This window comes from Mustela nivalis (genome assembly GCF_964662115.1).
Source record: "Mustela nivalis genome assembly, chromosome: X".
Classification (NCBI taxonomy): Eukaryota; Metazoa; Chordata; class Mammalia; order Carnivora; family Mustelidae; genus Mustela; species Mustela nivalis.
The window spans coordinates 35,091,361-35,104,759 of NC_139040.1; positions in this window are offsets into that span (position 1 = coordinate 35,091,361).

The following is a 13,399-nucleotide window of genomic DNA, read 5'->3' on the forward strand; positions in this document are numbered from 1 at the left end:
TTAAGAACCTTTAGATTGCGCGCACCTGGGTGGGTCAGTCAGTGAAGTGACTGCCTTTGCCTCAGGTCATGATCCTGGAGTCCCAAAATGAAGTCTGGCATTGGGCTCCCTGCTCAGCAGGGAGTTTGCTTCTTCCTCTGACCCTCCTCCCTCTCATGCTCTCTCTCTCTCCCATTGTCTTTCTCTCAAATAAATAAATAAAATCTTTTAAAAAAAATCTTTAGAGTACATCTATTACCTAACCAGCTCAAAAATCATCAATGATTTTGGTCACTGATTATCCTTATTTAGGGTTTATGATAAATGTCATGAAGGGATTTCTTTCCGTATCTTTTAATTTCTGTTTCTTCAATCCTTGTCATACTCAGTAACATCGTACAATGATGTACTCAAGGTCTGGAGCCTAAAAATGAAAGCTGCCAAAAAGGCCAGGAGACAGGGTATCTAGCTCGGGCTCCTGCTACTAATTAACTATACGACTTTGGGTGAGTCTCTTAACTTCTCTGAGTTGTCTTCCTTATATGAAAAAAAATTATAAGATCTGCCAATGATCAGTAAGTTGTCAGGGTGACCTCCAAAAAAGCAGCCTTGAAGTTGCTGTTGCTAGCTAATTCTCCCTGATTGCATTCTAGAGGTTTCTTCATCTCTGAGACCCTTGCTCCTGGAGTCCCAGTCCTTCTCTCACTTTTTTTTTTTAACTTTTTTTTTTATTTTAATTTTTTTTTATTTTTTTTACTTCTCTCACTTTTTGTGGTGCTTTTCTCCAATTATTATAGATTGAAATATAAATTGTGTTTTTATAGTTTTTGTTAAATTTCCTTATACTTCTATACTCCCAGTATAAAGTCACATTTCTGTCTCAGCTCCCTCACTCCCCCAAAATGCAAAGTCCTTTTTGACTGAACTTTATACACTTCATCTCTCCTTTCTAGGTCAGACATGCTCTCATTATTCATACAAAATTCTGACTCAGTAGCATTCCAGGATCCAGAACAAAACTCCAAAATCTTTGGCATACAACCTAGGAAAAATGACCTTTCTCATTGTTCTGCAAGTTTTCCCCTTCTCTAACACTACACATCCTACAGATCTCTAAGCTCCTTCACACTTCTGCTCTAGCAGCCAGGACCAGACCATATTTTAAGGTCTGCGTCAAGGGTAATGTAGGACATTAATTCACTAACAACAAAATTGTTGTTTTCAATTAGCAAATTGGGAGAGGGAGCTATTTTTCTGCCCCCCCCCTTTTTTTTGCAGAGCCATTCTGTATACAGGGTAGTTGGGAAGTTCAAAGGAATCCATGTAAGTAGAAATGGCATATATTTATACAATTAGTATGGGGCAAACTCAGATACAGGGTGGAGGTATATGTGGGGACCATCCTCTATAATTTATCTTTCCCTGGTTGCTTTTAGAATGAAAAAATCTAGAATCTCCATACATCTTAAGTTTAAAGAACTTTTATTATTTGTTTGGCTGGCATACTACCATTCAAATATAATCATATCTATTTTTCATCCCTATTGGGTTCTGAAGAATAATACATATCTCTTTCCTTCTGTAAATCATAGCAATGCACGGACATTAACCTCTACCCAACCTGATTCCCAGTTGCAGCACTAACTGAAATATATCCTGCTTTCGTGTCCTCACTTATGCACTATTCTGTTTTTCAATTTATATTTTAGACTATCATATGTGACAGTAGTCAGAAACCTATTTAAATGATAAAATGATCATGAACATTCAGATAAATTTATGTATTTTAAAAACCAGCAGCTCAAAGACATTTAGGGTTCCATTATGAAATGTAAATGGCTACCATTCATTGCTGTTTACTATCTGAGCACTTTTATAAATTCAACAAAAAATGGTTTCCATTCTTCTGGACAACCATGAGGGAGAATTCTTTCTCAAAATGGTGTTCTATCACAACTGTAAGTTCATTCACTCTTTGTGGTAGAAACCCAAAGCTTACACTGGTATCTAAAATGATGAAAAGAGTAGGTTCTGTTTTATTTCCAGAATCATGACAAGAAGAAGAGAGGTTGGGAGAAAAGTCTGAGTATTGCTAGCTCCTGGATGTATATTGATTTATGGACTCACAGCTCTGCAAACTTGTGCATGGGGAAAAAGGAGGGATAAAGAGTGTATGTGAGCATACACTTCAACAAAAGTGTCCTTTTATTGTTGTAGCGGGAAGAATTCTAAAAAATGCATCCTCCCTTCCTAACCAGGTTGCATCCCCTAACGTGATGATCACTGCTATATCATATTGTTATATGGCACAGTTGACCTTTGGAGAGGGAGATTATCTCAGTGGACATAATCTAGCCATATGAGTTCTTAAAGACAGAAAAATTTTTCTGGCTGGTGGCAGAAGGGAAAGGTAGAAAGGGAAGTCAGATTCAAAGCATGAGAAGGATGTGAAGTGCTACTGCAGATTAAAATATGGAGAGGACCATGTCAGAAAGAATGCAAGTGGCCGCTGGGAGCAGCTGGCCTCTGACTGCAGAATGTGTGCCTGGCTATAGTCAGCAAACAGAGGTCCCCAGACCTTAGTCCTATAACGGCAAGGAGCTGAATTCTACCACAACCCCATGATCTTGGAAGTGAGTCCTAGGCTTCCAGATGTGAACGCAGCTCAGCTGACAACTTGTTTTCAGGCTTATAAGACCCAAGACAGAGATTCCAGTCACATCCGTCCTGTACTTTTGGCCTACAGAACAATGAACTAATAAATGGGTGTTATTTTAAGCCACAAAGTTCATAGTAATTTGTTAGGCAGAAATCAAAAAATAATATATTACTGAATTAATCTTGTCCCAGGACCATGGGGTTCCTGAAGGCATGGATCATATCATCTCTACAGAAAAGCACACTACCCCTAATGCAGTCCTCTGTCCAGTGCATACTCCAGAACTAGAAAGCTCACTGGGCCAAGTACAATTGCTCAACGTGCTCATTGCACTTGGAGTGTCATTGAGCTGCTTCTGTGGTTCACCGCTACTATTAAGCTGCTGGCTGGAAAACAAGGGCAAGAGAGCCAAAGGGTTCAGCTTAGGTTCTCTCTTCTTGTACAACAGATTGGAAGGGTCCCTCAGGCACACACGAGTTTAACAGCAACATCGTGTGGTCTTAAATAAGCCAGACTGGGCTCCCTCTGGGACCAGGGAGATGATATCAGGGATAAAAATAAACCACTAGGCACTTGCTGCCCTCGTTCTTGGGCTGGTGAGCCAGATGATGAAGTTGCACTTTTAACGTGATCATGAGAATGGAAAGGGGCTCACTCCTCTTTGGTTTTCTTAGAGCCTCTGTCCAGAGAAAGGCTATATTTACATGTGCTTTGCAAATGTAATTCCCCTCCTTTTCTCAGCAGGGAGGGCAGAAGTGGCCATGGTAAAGTTGGCTTGCTTTCCCTTCCGCCTCCATCTCTTCTTTTTCTTCCTCCTTTCTTCCCTTCCCCTGCCCCCAATTTCTTTTTATTTTTTTATTTTTTTATTTTTATTTTCTTTTTCTGCCCCCAATTTCTAATTTCATTTTCTTCCTATTGAGCTGTTTGGTTGGGAGAGTGAGAGCCCCAGAGCACTGGCAGAAAAAAACCTTAGCCTCTCTAAGTGAGATAAATGCCCTTTATTCTTATTTGAGTTTCTCACAGCCTAGAGTGTAAGGGTAGAAAATAGAACAGTCTAACAGAAGCAGAGAGCAAGACCTTTTCCATGGTGTTTAGAAAAGATTAAAATAGGGGGCAGAAAGGAGGATGAGGTGACCCTCTTCCTGTCTCTTAGCAGTTACTCAGTCAACATTTCTGGAGTGCAATGACATTTACTGTCATTTCATGTCATGTCACAAAATAGGGTACAAAGTGGTTTCAGTACAAGTCCCCACTGTGTGCCAAAACAGTTGCTGTCTGTTCTAGGTCTTCAAAGGAAACAGAAGATTTGGTCCCTGCTCTTAAGAACTAATAAGGTTGCCATGGAGCAGAGAGCCCATATATGAAAAAGACAGGGACGAAAAAGACAGGCAGTCCCAGGATCATGCAGAAGAACAGAGGTGACAGGCTATTGCAGAGCTAGAGGAGAAGAGTGGAAGGAATATAACTTAGTAAAAGCAACAGTCATGGTTTTCAAGATGCAGAGAACGTTTCTTTGCAGTATGTGGTTAGGAAGGATAATTGAAATATAGTTTCATGGATGCAGGGTGAAGCAGGAATGAACATTATTGTGCCCAGTTGTCACAGAGTTTTCATATTGTTATGAGCTGAAGTGTGTCCCCCTAAAATTCCGCTGTTGAAGCCTTGACTGTTAATATGTCTATATTTGGAGAAGGGTCTTTAGAGAGGTAATTAAGGATAAATGAGGTCATAAGTTTGGGAAGTTAACCCAAAAGAACTAGTGTCCTTATAGTAACAAGAAGAGATACCAGGGATGTGTGTGCACAGAGGAAAAGGCCATGTAGGACATGGAAAGTTGGTAGCCATCCACCTGCTAAGGAGAAAAGTGTCAGGAGAAACTAATTCTGCTGCCACCTTGATCTTGGACTGTCAGCCTCTAGAAAGTATGAGAAAATAAGTTTTTTATTGTTTTAGCCACCTAATTTGTGGTATTTTGTGATGGTAACCCTAGCAGATTAACACATATGTGAAGGAGGATTGTTCTTAAGCTTCAAGCCCTGGTTCTCAATGCTAGATGAGGATCACCCTAAAGTCACTTTCTCTCATGTTGAAAGGTTTATGTGGGCTAACAGTGGTGGGTGTATCAGCACTAGAGGATACAGGAAGGTTCTGACATCACTTTCAGCTAGTGACCTTTTGTAGATCATGTTACTTATCTGGGGCATTTTTTCCTCTTCAGTGAATTAGGAGATTAATAAGAATAACTTTCTAATGCATGAATATAAAGTTCAAGGTGAGGATCATAATAACCTTGGCATATTTTTCAAAACACTAATGTTTCACTACTTTGTTTCCTGTTCCTATTGAGAGTCCCCAGTGTTGATATTACAGATCATTTTGGGTCAGAAAGGTCTGCAGTCTTATAAACCCACTTCTTGCTCTTGATAAGACTTCTAGTCCTTAAAGAATCAGCACCTTCTGCCAAGAGGTAGAGGCAAGAATATAACTCAACCTATGGTACCATGATTAGGTGCTAAGTAAGAGGAAAATGCCTTCTCTGAGGTCAAAGTTGATGGGAACCATGAGACAGGTAAGTAAGGGCTCCTGAATCTCTTGGCTATCAGATCGCTCAATAGATGAGTCTCAATTTAGGAAACATTAATGTCTCCTCCTTTTGCTTTGTGTTCACTCTTAGAAAAGGTGCCCCCAGCTCTGGAGGAGGTGTGTGGAGTAGTATGATTTCTCATTGCCAAAGAGGACCCCCCATCTTAACTTCCTTTGCTTTTCATTAACTAGGCATATTTGGCTATAATTTTCCATTCAGACAGCCTGAAAACAGGTCTGCTCATAGAGACTGGGGGCCTGTGTACAAGAATGGAATTTTGAGCTCATGGACACAGACTTCCTGATCACCCTCTGATGTTAAGTCTAGTTACTTCTCCCAACCTCCCAACTTCCACTATGCAAAAGCACTCACCACCCACCTGAAATGGAGAGGCCCCAAGAACCCCAGAAGCCCATACTAGAAATTCTGAGTACATCTGAGTAAGTGGCAGGATGATTGAGCATCTCTTCCTTTGGCTTTGATGAGCTTCTAACCCAGGCAGGAGATTTATTTCTGTTGACAGTGTTATTTTAAGGTTCAGGGAGTAGTTGTCTACCTGGCTCTTCAGCCAATCATAGGCAATGGTAAAGAGAGGGTTGGCAGGCAACAAGGTCCCCTGGGGATAGTGCAGGTTATTTTGAGCTTATCTTATTCTTAGCCAACAGCCTGGGGCATTGGTGTCTGCACATGATTCAGTTTTGCCTGGTGGTGGTAGCAGCAGGACAGTTTTCTTCAGGTGCTTAGCATTCAGAATCATAGAAATGAATTATGGGAAAAGCAGTTTCCTGATGCCAGCTCAGTCTCCCAGTAGACCTGGAGGGTCAGGAGGAAGATTTCATGTAGGCAGCTTGCTATGTAAGCAGATGCAGATGCCAATGCCCACAGGGTAGCCTGGGACTTAAAAAAAAAAAAAAACAATCAACCCCAAACCATAACATGTCTGGTCTGATTTAGAGTTCTGAGAAACTAAGGCCTCCATCATTCTGATGTGACAAGACTGGCAAGGGACAGGGCAATGGGAGAGGGTCTGGTAAAATGCATTAGGGAACGGATGTCTTATTTTTTGTGCCCCTCCCTTAGAGATCAGCAAAGGAGAGCCAACACCTGCACCTTTAATGGGTTACACACTAGGGGAATAGTTAACTTTGGTTTCCAGAAAACCCTTCCCCATTGTCTCTACACTTTCAAATCCTTGGTGTGGAGAATTCTTTAATAATTCTAACTGTTTTCTAACTTCCCAGAGGAGTGTTTAACACAGTGCTGACCACATTGTAAGTATTCATTAAGTGTTGAATTAATGGTCTACATTGGTGGCTTTCATACTTTAAAAAAATCAGCGGAACACTTTCTTTCAAACGTAATCTTACTCTGTATAACATTTTCTTTCAAATGTAATCTTACTCTAAATAGATAGAGGAAGAACCACTCTGATTACACGGTTTTCCAGGAGGATGGGAGTAGAAGAGCTGTCTCTCAGCTCTCCTTCACTATATCTTATGGGAAAGGTTTAACAATGTTAAGATTCCCTCAGCAAGGATTCATTAAATGTCTATGGTTTGCCCATTCCCATAAGCATTCTGAAGGGTTTCAAAGGACTAGAAAACTTTATCATCAAGAGGACAGAGCTTAAGATGGACAATAAAATATATATATTAAATATATATGAGAGAACCAGGGAACCATGAGGAAAGAAAATACCACAATGGACTGGATTCCACAGGAAAGGTTGGATTTAAGCTAGGTCTTAAAATAAATGTAAGATTTCAGTTTACAAAGAGTGGAAAGTGCTCCAATTTGAGGCTACAGCGTAAGCAAACACACAGGAGTAGAAATGAGCATAGCAGTTGGCACCAGCATGGAAGAAGGGGAGTGGTAGTGGAGCAGCCTGGCTATGAAAGTAGAAGAGGATGTGTGTGTGTGTGTGTGTGTGGGTGTGCGCACGCGCGTGCGCAAGTTGGGAGGGGTGGGATTTACAAAGCGCCAAGTGGGAGTCAGACAATGGTACTCTGCCAGAAGAATTTAGGAGCTGATATGCTGTGACCTAGAGAACACGCATATGAAAATGATGAGAGTCTGAGTAAGAAGTTACTGCATTAATCCAGGTCAAGGAAGGGAAGAAACTGAGGATCCTGGAAAGGATTAACTCAGAGGATACCAGTTCCAGAATCATATATGTGTAATTACCTCTGTGCTATCTCCCTTGCTGGAGGGTGGGGTATGGAAATTTAAAGGTTTCAGCTCACCTTCTTACTGAGTGATTTTACCTTCACTGAGAGAAGAAAATCCTGTTCCAGGTCCATAGCACTTTTCATCCAACTCAAATTCTCTGTCGTAGGGAAGCAATCATGAGTTTCAAAACAAACCGAGTACTACGTGTTCCCTCTCTAGACAATTGGCTCACTTTTTTCCTCTACTTGAGGAAATCGTTATATGAATTTTAAATAATAAAACTTCTCTGTAACCCTTTAGACTGTGATTTATTAAATCTCAGATTTCCCATTAGATTATCAAGTAATTATTGATGTTTATCTCTAGTAATACTGTTCTTATGAAAAGAAAGGATGCTTTTCCCAGTGTATTAGGCTGCTATGATGTGTCCTTTAAGGTTGTTATAGTAAAACAAATGGATTATGTCAGTAAAAAAAAGAAAAGAAAAAACTACTTCTTTTTTTTAATTTTTTAGCAGTGAATTGATATTTTTTCTCTTTTTTAAAAAAAATTAATTAATTTATTTCTTTTCAGCATAACAGTATTCATTGTTTTTGCACCACACCCAGTGCTCCATGCAATCCGTGCCCTCTCTAATACCCACCAGCTGGTTCCCCCAACCTCCCACCCCCCCGCCGCTTCAAACCCCTCAGATTGTTTTTCAGAAAAACTACTTCTTAATGTGACTCAGGCCTTGTTGATTTGGACTAGGCCAAACCAATCTGGAAAATTACTATTTGCACTTCCTTGCAGGCTGTATGGCCTGTAACACTACAAGCAAGTTTCATTGTTAGTCCATAGGAACACAAGCCATCTGACGACCCCAGGCAGTCCAATGCATTTCCAATAAAGACAAACAGCCCAGGGAAGTCAGGTTCTAACTGAGTACTGGCTTGAGCCAGTACCGACCTGTTTAGAAGGAATCAGCTTAGTGTGGCATCATGTTTGGTGGCGCTCAGATTGGATTATGCAATGAGGATTTGTTTTAAATATCCGAAGAAAATTATACGATACAATTGGATTATAAGGATCCCGGGAACATTTGCTAGAATTAAAAGCTTTAAACAAGAAATTTATTTTTATTTTTTTAAATCTTTTATTTATTTATTTAACAGACAGAGATCACAAGCAGGCAGAGAGGCAGGCAGAGAGAGAGGAGGAAGCAGGCTCCCCGCTGAGCAGAGAGCCTGATGCGGGGCTTGATCCTAGGACCTGGGTTCATGACCTGATTTGAAGGCAGAGGCTTTAACCCACTGAGCCACCCAGGTGCCCCTAAACAAGAAATTTAAGCAGCCTGGTCTGCATAAGCAGTGAGGCATTTGCCTCAAGAAATGTTGTCAAATCTGAAGTTAGTGCATGTATTCCTTCTTATATCTGTAGTGCTATAGGCAGCTTTTGCCAATTCACAAGCTGACCATGATTCAAATACCTCCATGGGGGGTCCAAATTTAGGTTTCCTCTCTAGGTTAGGATATTAGACCGAAGAAGAGGGAGTGGTGGAAATCAAGGGGTCGCAAGGTTTAGGCAAAGGAAGTTCAGAGAGAAGAACAGAGAAGAAAACATCAGTATAGGCAAATGTGACCACGTAAGAATGTTCTCTGTACCTTGGAGATATGAGAGAAATAAGAAAGAATAAAGAAACCGGGGAAGGGAGGCTAGGGTGGGGCCACATGTCACTGTGAAAGCCATCTATTGAGAGGTATTTAATAAGAAACTTAAAACAACTAACTCTACATATTAAATATAATTTTAAATAAATGAAGTTGTAGGAACTAAAGAACTACAAGTGAATTGAAATATGTGCCCTTATGGAGTTTACATCCCAGTGTGGAGTAGGAGACAGGAAGAAACAAAAGAAACAGATTCTTTCTTTGAATGATATCATCCAGCTCCATGGCTCTATTTACCATTTTTATTCTAACTCATAAATTTAAATATCTAGTCCTGAGGTCTCCCTAGGACTCCAGACTCATTTATCCAATTACCAGTTTAATGACTCCACTTAGGTCTTATGGGACCTCCAAATTGAACATGACTAAGAGAGAATCCTTGATATTTTTTCTCAAAATCTGTTCCTCCTACAACGTATCCTATCTTGATAAATGGCCTCACCACTCCTCCAGTTGCTCAAATGAAGACCTAAAAGTCATCCTTGGTTCCTTTCTTTTCTTTACCCTCCTACTTCCAATCTGTCAGCAAATCTTGTCAATTCTACCATCAAAATACCTGCTAGATCTGACCGTCCTCACCACCTCCGTGGCTATCGTCCCAATCTGCCTGTTATCATCTCTCACCTGAACAACTGCAAGAGACTCCTAAGAGATATCCCTGCCCCCACATTTTTACCATCTAATCCATTTTTCACAAAGCAGTCAAAATTATCTTACATACTATGAATTAGATCATATCACTCTTCCACTTAAAAACATGACTTCCCATGACCCTAAGAATTAAACGGGAACACTTTTTCAAGGCTTTCCACAAAGTCGGGTCAAGATCTGGCCATAGCTTATTTCTACAATCTCATCTATCAGCCTTTCTCTCTCTTCTGCTCACTAAGCCCAAGGCACACTGGTCTCCTCCCTATTGATTACAGCTCCAGCCTAAGCCTTTTCCCTTGGCTTTGCCCTCTGCCTGTTGCTATTTTTCTCTGGATCCTCACATGGCTTGGTCCTTCCTAACTTACCAGATAACCACCTCAGAGCAACCTTCCCTGGCTATCTAAATTAGACGTAACTCTATTTTTCTGGCATGGCACCCTATTTGGGTTTTTTTTCATCATACTTTTGCAACTTAAATTTACTTCACCTGTGTGTGTGTGTGTGTGTGTGTGTGTGTGTTTCTGTGTGTGTCTGTGTGTGCACGCATTTATGGCTCTCCTGTTAGGCTGCAAGATCCAGGAATGCAGGGTCAATGACCATCTATTGTCCATGTCCAATTTAGTAAAAAAATGCTTTAAATGAACAAATGAGTGAAGAAAGATTCTGGAATATAGGCATCATGAAGATCTAGAGAGACTAAAAACTATGGGTTCTCTAGGCCTCAGGCCAAGGCCCCACCAAGGTCTGTTCAGGTTAGGTATCAACTTTCAGGGTAAGATCAGAACCAGAGATTACTATGGCCAGGGCACATGGTATGGAAGCCAGAGCAGTAATTTAATCTGTATTAGGTCAAAGAGAAAAGACTGAAACAATAAATTCAAGTCTAGCATGAAGTTGGCCCTGATAACAAATCACCAGGGAACACAGCACTTTTCTTTTATTGCAAGCAGAATACTACTTAACAGAAAGAAATAAATGTTTTAGCATTAGGAAGATCTTGGTTTGAATACCAGCTTTGCCACTGACAAGTTGAGGGACTTCGTGCAATTCATTTAGCCTATCTAAAGGCATCACTTTTCTCATCAGTAAAGTAGTTACAATGATACATCTACTGCATAGGGCTATTGCAAGAACTGATGAGGGTAAAATGTAAAACAGAATCTAGCACATAATACAAAGAGTTAATAAGAAGAATACGAATGAGAAAGAGAAAAAGGAGAAATGACTTCTTACAAGTTTATAACAGTCCTTGGATTCTCTCTATATCATTACCTTGGTGTGGGTTCTCAAGAAGGTGACTGTGATGGCCTGTGACCACACCAAAACAGAGTCAGTTCATCAAGAAAAAAATAGAATCATTCAAGCTAATTAGGTGTTCCAAGACTCAGATCATGGGTCATCAGCTTACTAGTCCAGCAGTTCTATGCCACCAATATCCATGCGGGTCACTTGATACTAACTCCTCCTCATATTTTGAGGTGGAGATGTATTGGTGTAGCACAGAATCACAGATTGCCATGGAGTCAGGAGAAGCTTCAATATGGCTTCCTTCAAAAAATAATACAAATGCAGTACAGTCAAAAGAAGTCATTTAGCTACAGAATGAGGACATAAATTCTGAGAAGTAATCATACCTATAGTTGTTCTTGATGCACAAATAGAAGCAGCAATGAATTATCAATCCTAAAATTAGAAAGTATTTTCTTTTTTTAATTTTGTTTTTATTTTTTTAAAGATTTTATTTGTTTATTAGACATACAGAGTGAGATCACAAGTAGGCAGAGAGGTAGACAGAAAGAGAGGGGGAAGCAGACCCCCTGCTGAGCAGAGAGTCCGATGCAGTGCTAGATCCCAGGATCCTGAGATCATGACCTGAGCCAAAGGCAGAGGCTTAACCCATTGAGCCACCCAAGTACCCCTAGAAAGTAATATTTTCTATGAAAGTTGTAGTTCATTATTGACTTGTGAGGCTCATTATACAAGTAAAATATGGAATTTTATGATTACTTTGTATAATTATATATAGACAAAGAGAGCCAAACTCCCTCTAAAACCAGTGGAAGATATGCATGAAGGATGAGAGATAAAACTGGCCTCTATGTATTTTTCAATTTTGCCTGATGTAGAATTCAATATTTCAAAATGACAAAAGACTCATCTTGTTTTCAAATAGACTATAAAGCATGATAATAATAATTTATTTACATAGCTGTGTCCTGGGAGCTCACAGTATTTTGCAGCTGTTCTCTTAGCTATTTTCATATTGGAACAGGTAAGAATTTTTATTCCCTGCTTTTTTTCCAGCTGTGGAAACTGAGGCACGGAGTGGTCAAGACATTTATTAACAATAGTGCAATACACTGTTAATACATTTGTCTTTTAAAATGAGATTAATACGAATGTCTGCCTTATCTCAAACTGTTGCTATAAGGGCATGTGTGACTTCAAACTGTCTTAACCTTACCTCCCATTCTCACCACTACTGCATTGTTTATTTTCCTGAAGACTACTAACCTGACATTGCTTCCTCTTGGACCCAATATTGCTAGCTCTTGCTCCCTACCCTGTGGTTTTGAGGACATCTAGGATTTAGATGTCCTTGGGGCCAGCGTTTACCAATGGGAGCTAGAGCTAATGGATAAATGCTTCCTACATTTTCCCTCTGGTCTGTAATTTTAAGATGTACTCTTTTATACCTCAACTTCCCAACTACCCACAGAGATACCAAACTCAAGAAGGTCTGCTTGTATTATCTTTTCTATCTTTCCCTGTTTCACTTCCCCATCTTTCTCCCTGGAATAACTCCCCAAATATATTACCTGTACCCAAGCCACTCGCATGGCCTCTGCTTTCAGGGTAACTAAGGCCAAGAAAGGATGACATGAAATAACATAAATGAGAAATTGAAACCCCAAAAATGATATGTAATATAAGCTATTAATATTACTTATGTAACATTAGCAGTATTCATACCAATTATAACCATCATAATTAATGCTCACATTGAAGCTATTGAAGGACTGAAACAAAAATTGACAGGTATTTTTACAACTCTGGAATCACCATAAATCTTCCAGAAGAACACAACAATTTCAAGAGGTATGTAGGCAAAGAGTTAAGGGAATCAATTTCCAGTGTCATCTCAACTTCTGTATGTATAATTCATAAAACTGATCTGCTTGAGAACATTCCTACAGTCAAGGTGTCCTACCAAGGCTTCTCTTTCTTATCTCTCCTTTCACAATCATACTTCTCTCCCTACACAAATGAGAAAACAGAAAATTCATCTTTACTCTTACCATAATGGATGCCATCTTCAGGAATATGAGAATCCTAAGAGAGTAAAGAGAGCACTGACAAAAAATACTTACATGAACCCCTCACTTCCTAATGGTCCTGTAGCGTCTCTTCAGAGAAGAGAACTGCTATTAACTTAAACACATAGATTAAAAATGCTTTCATAAAAGCAGAACATGTACCTATGTGTAAGTGTAGGACAAAATGTTTCTAAAATGTTTTCTAGAATGTGATGCCCGAACTTTAGGAAACCAGTTTCATTTAATTAGGAAAAAAATCTTTCTCTGTAGCTGATACACTTTACTGATTTGGTAAGTGAATAATTATAAGCAACAATTTTCAGCAATAAAA